Genomic DNA, 10,495 nt, shown 5'->3' with positions numbered 1-10,495 from the left:
GAAGAACAAATCTGCCCACAGGTTGGGTACCTGCAAAGTGTTCTCCCATCACTTTTTTTACTGCCAGGCAATTTGGTGGGGCTCTCTATTCAAGTGCCTCTCTCTCTATTCAATGTGGCCTGGTTCTCACATTGACATGCACCACTTTTGTTTCAAGAAATCATCTTACTTTGTGCATGAGAGCCTCTAAAATGCACCATGAGTATTATCACTAGTTCACCCACATTTGCATGGCCTCTTGAACAACCAGCGAACCAGAGAGCATTGATCCTGCAGCTGCTACCAAGATCCTGGCTACAACTAGAAATGTCACCTCTTATTAAGGCAATGACAATTTGAAGCTGTCCTCAGAGCATACTACAAATGCCTATTAATGTTAGAGTCTAATTCCCCCTTAATAAAAACACTGCAATCTTTCACATTGATTATAACAGTGATTAGTGAGCTTACAAGCACATCACACTCATAAGCAGCAAAAAGGTGTCTATGCATCAGTCAGGAATAACATTCAGCAGCTAGTGACAAATCCCTAAAAGATAACAGTGGCTTACACTCAGGGTTTCTTTTTCTCATACATAAAAGAAGTCCAGAGGTAGAGAGACTATGACTAGAAGCAGATGTACATCATGAAATTAAGTTTCTGCTTTCTTTACACACTGTTATCCTTATCACATGGTTTCCACCCTCAGTGTTGCCTTGTGGTCAAAAAATGGCTTCTAGACCTCCGGATACCACATCTCTGTACTGGGCAGAAAAAAGGAGGAAAGATGGAAGGGCAGAGGGTATGTTTTTCAAGCTGATTTAACTGAGTTAATTTTTCAAGGTGCTATTAGTGTTATTTCTGTGTGCCATCTTAAAATGATCTCATGTGGTCATTTTATCAAATGACTGTGGTGGTATGTGTTGCACAGTTTGACCACAATGGCATGGGTGCATAATAGTCACTCTCAAGTCTGCAAGTCTGTCTGCTCTGAAATACTTCCCTTCCTCTTACTGCAGTGCCCTTCATCCCCCCCAAGTCCACCATCACAAAGTATGCAGGTACTGTATCTTGACATTCTTTATGGAAGACCTGGGGCAGTTGTGGAAGGCAACTTCACTAGAGGAAGGAAAGGTTAAAGTCCTTGCTACTAGGGTTTTCCTCTGAGTTGCAGGGGGAGGCCATGTAAAAACACAGACCCTCCACAAGTAGCTAAATCCCTCAGGTACCATCCTCCCTGCTCTTGATCTGGCTTGCCCAATGTCAGGTCTAAAGTTCTCCTCAAAAACTTCTCCAAACTTCTCTGTTCAAATCTTAGCACCTTTCTAGAAAGAGGAGAGAAGGAGAGGCATTATCTTCTTAAAGGGACACACCTCCTTCTCCCAACTTGCAATGCCCTAAGGTTAGGTCAGTTTACAACTACAGAAGAGACTACTATGAGCCCTCCTATCATCATTTCCTTTTTTCTCTACTGAAAAAAAAATCCTTAATTTTATTTCCTGGGGCAATGTGACCAATAAAAGTATTTCCTGGCCTCTCTCAGCACTGGAGTTAGTCCATACGATACAAGAGTAAGTTGTTGGGTAGAGTTTTCAGGAAGACTTCTCAAAGAAACCTGGTTCATCTTGGAAATATACCTCTTTTCCTTCCACCTTGCTTCCTACCTTCTGCCTGGAAAAGTTGGTGTGATGCAGGAGTTCCAGAAGCTATTTTGAACTGTAAAGCCACCTGGACTATGAAAGCCTATGTCTTAGTGGAGTAAAAAAAAATAATGTAAGGAGTATAAGTCCTGACTGACCATGAAATTACACTACCAGTTCTAAACTCTGCTCTCAACTTCTTCTACATACAAGAAGAATAAGCACCTATCTTATCTAAGTCACTACTAAATTAGTTTTATTTTAAATGCAGCGGCTGAACCTTATCCTAAATGATACAGCAATCCCTAGTTTAAAGATTTCACTCTGAACATGAGTGAATTCACTAACTCAGTGGTTCTCAAACCTTGGCATGGATTAGAGTCACTGGAGGGCTTGTTAAAACACAGATCGCTGGGCGCCAGCCCCAGAATTCCTGATTTGGTCATTCGGAGGTAAAGCCTGAGGATTTGTACTTCTAACAAGTCCCAGGTAATAATGTTGATGCTGATGTTCTGGGGACTAAATTTTGAGAACCACTATCCTGGCTCATTCCTAATTAATTGGATGTTTTTCTTCTTAGAGAATTTGAAGAAAACAAGCCACTAGGAACTGAGTCATTCTTCTTTTTCCCTTTCTGGCTTTTTGGACCAATAATTCCTTTCTCAGACATAACAAACTCTACCTTTTGTCTGATTTTTTTTTCTGTTTTGGTGGTATGCCCCTCATGCCTACCATTATAAGAATACTTGCTAACTTGCTAGCATGGACTTTTGATCCTGACAGAGATCCATGCAATTAATATAGGTCTGCAATTTATGAGCACTTTACCTTGTATGTTTTCTATTTTCCCTTGATCTTTAATCCCAGAATTTTCACAGCCAATAGCTTAAAATTGTGTTGCAAAAAAAAGGGGGCAGAGAGGTTGGTTTATAGCTTTTGGTTTTGCTACTTTATTTTGCATTTGAAGATAGTAGTATGTATATTTTCCTCAAAATAGTAAATATTATTTTGACTTATTATCTTTGCAGCAGTTGTATTCACCTCCCAGCCAAACCTGGATTTACTCTTCAGAGTTCTTTCTTGTCGTCCCATACATTTTCCTCTTTAGTGGATTCAAAGCAAAGATAATACATCGCTGGATGATTTTTTTACCACTCAGCATCCATTCTCCTGTATCTTGGTGATAACATCCTTTCCACTTGAAAATTACCTCCCCCTACTCTCAGATCCTCCCCTCACAATGGAACATGTGACCCTGCCATGGCCCATAGTCTCCTTGTTGTGGACTGAATTGTGGTACCCCGCCCATGCAAAATTTGTATGTTGGAGTCCTAACCCCTAAGACCTCAGGGTGTGACTGTATTTGGAGATAGGGTCTTTAAAGAGGTGATTGGGTTAAAAATGAAACCTGAAGGATGGGCCTTAATCCACTCTGACTGGCATCCTTATAAGAGGAAAGTTGAATCCAGACACTTACAGAGGGAAGACTATGTGAAGACCCAGGAAGCAGATGGCTGTCCACAAGCCAAGGAGAGAGGCCTTGGAAGAAACCAACCTGTGGACATCTTGATCTTGGACATCTAGCCCTCAGAATTGTGAGACAATAAATTTCTGTTTGTTTAATCCACCCGGTCTGTGGCTTTGTTATGGCAGGCAAACAAACTAATACCCTGGCCCTGGGGTTCGCAAGATTTTTTCTATGAAGGGTCATAAAATATATTTTAGACTTTACGGACCATTAGGTCTCTGTTGCAACTGCTTAACTCAACTCTGCCATTGTAACATCAAAACAGCTAGAAGCAACGCTCTGAATGAATGGATGTGGCTGTGTTCCAATAAAATTTTATTCACAAAACTAGGCAGGCTGCCCTTGGAGTGTGATTTGCTGACTCCTGCCCTATACAACTATTGGTTCACGAGTTGGCATGTGACTCAGGCCTGACCAATCAGCAAGATTCTACTCCTGTATCTGGAATGTTTCAATATCCAATTAGGGTAACTCTCAGAACTTAATCCAAAATAATGGGAGAAGATACTTTCTTTCCAGTGGACTATAGTTATAAAGATGTGAGGGTGCAGCTGTCATTTTCAGAATAAAACCCTAAGTCCTTTGCATGGCTCTGAGGTACCCTGAACTTCAGGCATACACCTGCCATTGTTCATCTGTTTTTACTAGAGATCAGAATTCAACAGATACATATAAATTCCTAAAGAGCAAATGGGCAATAATCAACAATTTATCTTTTTTAAATATTCAAATGGATGGTCTTAGCTGCTTGTTTGGATCAAGTTAAGTAGAGAACTGACAATTAATACTGTTTGAAAACAATGTAAAGTAACATATCACTGTATTTACCTGGTACCCTATGTAACAGGACCTTTAAATGAATAACAAGACTCTAGGAGAAATGCAAGAGAGAAGTCATTTATCCAGATTCTCTGAGAGTACCCAGAAACAAGGCAGCTTTAAAAACACATCTGGTCAGTAATAAAGGAGAGTCAGGGCTGGCTGAAATTTTTTCCTCCAACTAAGTTATGAGACTTTAATTCAGATCAGTAACAAGAGAATTCAATATAGCTTCTCAGTATGGATCAGATGGAAGAAAATACTGGAGTTTTAAAAAAATGATAATTAAGATTTAGTTTCTTTTCAGACTTAGTTTTCATGTAGTAATTATTAATAAAATCAGATCCTAGCTTGCTTGGATAAAACAGATTTTGGTGATGGTGTGGGTTAGAGCAAGCCAGTTTCTGCTGCAGAAATTATCAATACCAACATGTTAGGAACATTACACAAACCTATTTCCTGCTCCCACAGAGCCCTCTGTGAGTTTGGCAGCTTTCTGAGGAAGCTGCCTTTCATCTGTGGCATTTCCACGTCAATAGATACTTCTCTGTGGAAGGAGAAAGAAAATGGAGAATCCCACACTGACTCTTAAAAGTTTTCACCCAGGAGTGACAGCCAACATTTCTACTCCATTGGCCAGAACTTGTCGCATGGTTTTATCAACCCCAGGAGGCTGGGAAATGTAGTCTTTTATTTATCCAGGAAGAGGAGGAAGATAGGAAATAGTGACCACCATAGCGGGATACTTTCAAGAGGGAAAGAAAAGAAATAAGGCAACAGATTTCTTGCAAATCAATGAGGAGGAAGGAAAGCAGAATAAGAGGTGCAGCAAGTGAAGAAGAGGAGACTGAATTCAGTTGCTACTCAGTTCAATTCCTCAGAATGAACCCATGGACCAGCGCTCATGATACTGTTCACTGACCTGTGATATGAGGAGAAAAAAAGGGAACGTGTCGTTGTGAGGTTTAACTTGCAATGCGGTCCATTATTATTGCTAAGTTGACAATCATCAATGGCCTTCTTACATTTTCTTTTGGTTTTATAATGTCATTGCTTTTATGAAATGATGGCGATCATAGTTAGTAATTGCTTATCTAATGTCCTACTTGGCAAAATAACAAGTTGGCAGCCACCCATAACTTGAAAGATATTATCACCCCAGATTTACAGTAAGGCAACATAGACTCAGAAGAAACTCCTTCAGGTTATAATTTCTCAGTTGTTCCACTTTTCAACCATATAATAAATCCCTTATTCCATCTTCCTCCTTGTGGTTCTGCTTCTCTGATTGAACCCTTGCTGATATACCGATGGATCCTCATCTCAGAGTCTGCTTCTGGGGACTCTGACAAACTGCTTAATAAGCAATACACTTTGTGACTTACCAAAGCCACACAGTTAGTAAAGGCAAAGCTGGACCTCAGTCCAGATCTATAAGATGGAAATGCATGTTCTGTGCCTAGAGCACCTTGCCACTTTAGATACTGAGCTACCTCAAATCAGTGAATTAAGAAGGATTTCTGAGTCACATTCACCTAGGGCATGTTGGCAGAAAAGCCTCTAGATATGTAAGAATGATAGTTAGTACTTAAGCCCATTAATTGAGCACAATTACTTGCACACTGCCAACATGAAAGAGTTACCATTGCAGAGAATCATGCAGGAGGATGTCTGAGAGCAAAAACTAATTCTCAGCACAGGTGCTCTTGTGGAATATTGATAGCTGGTCTGAAGTCAAAATAGAGTATGCTTGGCTCTTCCTACACCAGCAGGTGTTTCTCACTCCCAGTGCCCAAAATGTACGTGCCTTCTAAGACTGTAAAAATAGACACCTCTCATATGTCTCTATAGGAACACAGAAGCAAACAACATTTAGAAAGCTGCATACATCTTATATGGAGATGTTCCACTTTTACAAGGGGCTTGCTAAGTCTGATGTGTGAGCATAGATATTTGTATATTCATAAATTTCTGGTGCTGATGCACTTAAAGGTCACGGTTCCTGAGAAAGGCAAGGAGGACAACTGTGAATAAGCATTGCTTTTCTTGAAACTTTTTTACTAAACAAATTTATAAATATCCAAATTGCTCTATGTTGTTAAAACCCTAAATCTTATGAATTAAGATTAAAATATAAAACTTTAAGTAGGGTATTGGGAAAGCCTTAAATAAAATTTGATTTTTCTAATTTAATAAAATATTACTACCAACATGAGGCCATTATTATATCAAATATTTTCCATCTACATAAATTTCAAATAATCCTTCATGTCTAGACTTTCTTCTCAGTAGATGACAGTAAGTTCTATAGGTTGTAAATGATTTTAAAATAACTTTTATTCTGGGACTTTCTTTTGAGTGCTCTGTAACTTAGGACCTTTAATGCATTTTTATAAAGTAGCACAGATCTTATTATTCATAAGCAATATTTTGATGGAATAGTTAATCAGATGGTGCAAAGATTTGCTTCATTAAAATTATGATTCACATTTAAGGTCTATAAAAAGGTATTAAAGCATAGGAAAGAGAACATTACCCTAAAGAGCCAGAGAAAAGCACAACTTAAAAATGATTTTCTAAAAGAAATGGACAGAACTTGTTTGGAAATACTTGTTGGTAAATACCAAATAACTTTATTTCTGTCTATCTACTGACACTACTGATAGTAGATATATAGATAGAAAATAAGAATCCTCTAGGAGACAAAAGTAGGGACCTACAAGAGATAAGGCACTTCAAAAGTCAAATGAATTGTCAAAATGGCCATCCTGCCTAAAGCAATCTACAGATTCAATGCAGTACCAATCAAAATACCAAGAGCATTCTTCAACGAACTATAATAGTTCTAAAATTCATATGGAACCACAAAACACCCCCAATAGCCAAAGCAATCCTGAGAAGGAAAAATAAAGCTGGGGGGATTATGCTCCTCAACTTCAACCTCTACTACAAAGTCAGAGTAATTGAGACAATTTGTTCTTTACCCAAAAGATTTAAATGCAGGGACTCAAATAGATACTTTGTACACCAATGTTCATAGCAGTATTATTCACAATAGCCAAAAAAAAAAAAATGGAAATCATCAAGTATCCATGCCCAGATGAATAAATAAAAGGCTGTATATACATTCTTTGGAATATTATTCAGCCTTATTTCCTTCTGATATAGTCTACAACATGCTTAAAAATATGCTAAGACAAATTAGCCAGACACAAAAGGACAAATACTGTGTTTCCATTTCTATGCCTATACCTAGAATAGGCAAATTAATAGATACAGAAAATAAAATAGAGTTTACCAGGGGCTGGTTCGGGAAGGAAGAATGGGAAGTTACTGTTTACAAAGTTCAGTTTGGGATGATGAAAAGGTTCTGGAGATGGATGGTGGTAATGGTTGCAGAGCAACGTGGATGTCCTTAATGCCACTGAATTGTACAGTTAAAAATTGATAAAATAAATTCTGCAAGGTATATTTACCACAATTTTTAAAAAATAAAAAAACTAAATATTTAAAAATATGATAGTGAAACAGGGGCCATGGGATTAGGCAGAGTAAGGTGAGGGTCGCCGGAGAAAAAGAAGAGCAAGGTAATTACAGTCAGAACAATATAGCAATGTGCAAAGAAGTCCCTATTGAAACTCTGTGATAAGCATTATGCAAAGTCAGAGTCACACTGATTATCTAGGGTAAAGATACCAGACTAGGAATATAGACATCTTCAGTGAGATCAGTTAAAACTCAAAAGGCCAGCAGCAACTTGGCCTGTAATGTTTGAGTGTTCTGCACATAAAGAGAGAGAAGTGTCTCAGCGTAACCTGTGACTTCACTTCATCAATTTAGATCATGACCCTGTAAAATTTACCTTAGCCTGCTAAATGGCCCAGCTTATTTTAACTATACCTATGTGCTGTATTTCCTTTTATGATCCTAACCAAGTAATCTGCAACCTAGGAAAAAGACTAATTTAGTAAACAAGCACAACTATAAACAGCACAATAAGTTAAGAAGTAAGATTCTTAACACACTTCAGCAAACAGGCAACAACCCAGCCCACGTTGGGGGCAGGGTAGGCAGTCTTAATTGACATATTCCCAGAAGGAAACTGCTATCTTGAGAAAGAATCAGAGCAGAAAATTTCTTCTATTACTCATCAAAAATAAGCATTCTGGGACCACTCAACAAGTCTGCACCCCTAACCCTTTACCCTCATTCCTGAAAATCCTCAACCACACATAAAACCCCTAGACAATGAGCCAACCACGGACTCTCTTGTCCCCTCCTGGCATGAGCCAGGAGCTCTGTCCTCTCACTTTATCTCTAAATAAAAGCCTGTACCTTGCTCTCCTACCTTGAGTGTTTGTGAAGCTCATTCTTCGGCTTTGTGAACAAGAACCATGGCATCAATAGTTCATTAATAAATTATAATTGCTATTATTACGTATTTGTGTAATATATACATTATTTAATAGGCTAGCTGTGCAGCTTAAAACTACTGAACCTAGCTGGAGTTTTCCTTTGCCCACCCACAACACACCTTCCCCGATAAGGCCTCTGTGAATCTGTGCCAGGACCCTGGATTGAAAGTTGCCAGGTTTACACCTAAGATGGTGTAAAATCATAATAAGCAATATGTTAATACCTCAGGAATAATGCAGTGAGATAATCATTAGCAATTAGGCAGCCATTTCAAATGTAAATCAATAAGCCAAAGCAACCTGGAAGCTGCTACCATTTAGACACCTTTTAATGGCCCAGCTCTGCTAACCCAGGCAACAGGGCTGGGCTGGGCTGGCCAAGGACATGGAGCTTTGAGGCTAGTCCCAGTAGCTCCATTCTATTGGGGGTAAAAAAAACATTTATGGGGACACCTGGGAGGTGGGGGTGGGTCAGCGACGCTTAAACCTCCTGGATTTTAGCCACAAAAGGCCCCCAGACTACATTGCAAAAACCTCAATATACGAGCATTTCCTCCTGGTGGATGGATAGTCTTGGAAAATGAGGGCGCAAAGTGACGTGGAAGATTTACTTGCAGAAGCGTCTCATTCCTGGGGAAACCGGATCAACTGGTTTTCGCAGCAGTTCATTGAAAAGGTGGTTAAACACTCAGGGAGCTCGGGAGAAAGCCAATTTCAGCAGAAGATCTGGGTGACTGACTCGTAAGGAGAGCTCTCAGGTTCAATGTTGTGTTCAGGTTGGCATCACTGAGTTGTAACAATGTCATCACCGTCATCAGCTATAGATTCAGTCTTCCATTGCTGTTATTTATCTTGCACAATGCATTCTTCTTTGTGAAGAATTGTGTGTGTATTTTGTGTCTCATCAAGACTCCTCATTCCTGCTTCTGTTCCACTCGATGTCAGCTTTTGGATCCTTTTGTTCCAAATTGCATTTCTGTTAGTGAAGACTGAAAAAAAAAAAAGAAAGACAGAAAGAAAGAAATGCCACGGAATTTGGTGACAGTTCCACAACAACTATACTAAAAACCATTGAGTTGGATGCTTTAAGTGGGTGAATTGTGGGACATGTGAATTAAATCTCAATAAAGCTGTTAAAAACAAACAAACCACATGAAATGATAAAGTCTGGCCAAAGTGCAGAGCCAGTTAGCTTAGCACAGTGTTTGTTGCCAATTCAGACAAAAAAAAAGTTTGCTGTGTGAGGAAATTAAGCAGCAAGCAGTGTATTTTCTGTCCCTGATAGTTACCTGGATTAACAGGCTACTTACTTCTGGTTCTAAATTTCTAGGAATAATTTGGACTTGGTTCTACAAAGTAAGTACAGAAACCCAACTGAGGACTCAGGAATTTTACTTCTGAGTAGTATTCAATGCTGCAATTGATTCCCCAACATCCATTTTTGCTGGAAGATTTGTCTCTGGCTAGTGGTTCTCAAGCTTGGCCTCAATCAAAGGCCCTACAGTGGGGTGTATTTAAAATGTATCAATGCCTAGGTCCTAACCAATGCCCGTTAAATCAGAGTCTAGAAGTGGGTTGGTTAGGTGTAAAATTTCCTGGGGTGATTTTAATGTACAACCAGCAGTGTAAACCACTGGTTTAAGAGATCCCCTTTGCATAGGGAGATACCACTTCACATCCATTAGGATGGCTATTACTAAAAACAAACAAAACAGGAAATAACAAGTGCTGGAGAGGATGTGGAGAAATTGGAATGCTTGTGCGAAATGGGTAATAATCTTGCTGGTGAGAATGTATAATAGTACAGCCAATGAGGAAACAATATGATGTTATGTATATTTTACCACAATAAGGAGAGAGAGATCTCCTTTTCAAGATTGGGTATGAGACCCAATTCAGGCCAATGACATGGGGGGAGATAGCTCCTGGTGGGCTTCTGAGAAAAGTTTCCTGATCCTAGAAGACAGCTGCAGGATGAGATGCACTCCCTTGCTTCTCCGACCTAGCATCTAGGACTCTAGCCATCTGGGAACCAGCCTGAGGATGAAGCCAACACGCAGGGCAGCAGACAGACGGAAAGGTGTAAGTCCTTGAGGTCATTAAGCTCCTGATG

Source organism: Manis pentadactyla, chromosome 10 (assembly GCF_030020395.1).
Source record: "Manis pentadactyla isolate mManPen7 chromosome 10, mManPen7.hap1, whole genome shotgun sequence".
In the NCBI taxonomy this organism is placed as follows: domain Eukaryota; kingdom Metazoa; phylum Chordata; class Mammalia; order Pholidota; family Manidae; genus Manis; species Manis pentadactyla.
Note: the sequence above shows the minus strand (reverse complement) of the source record.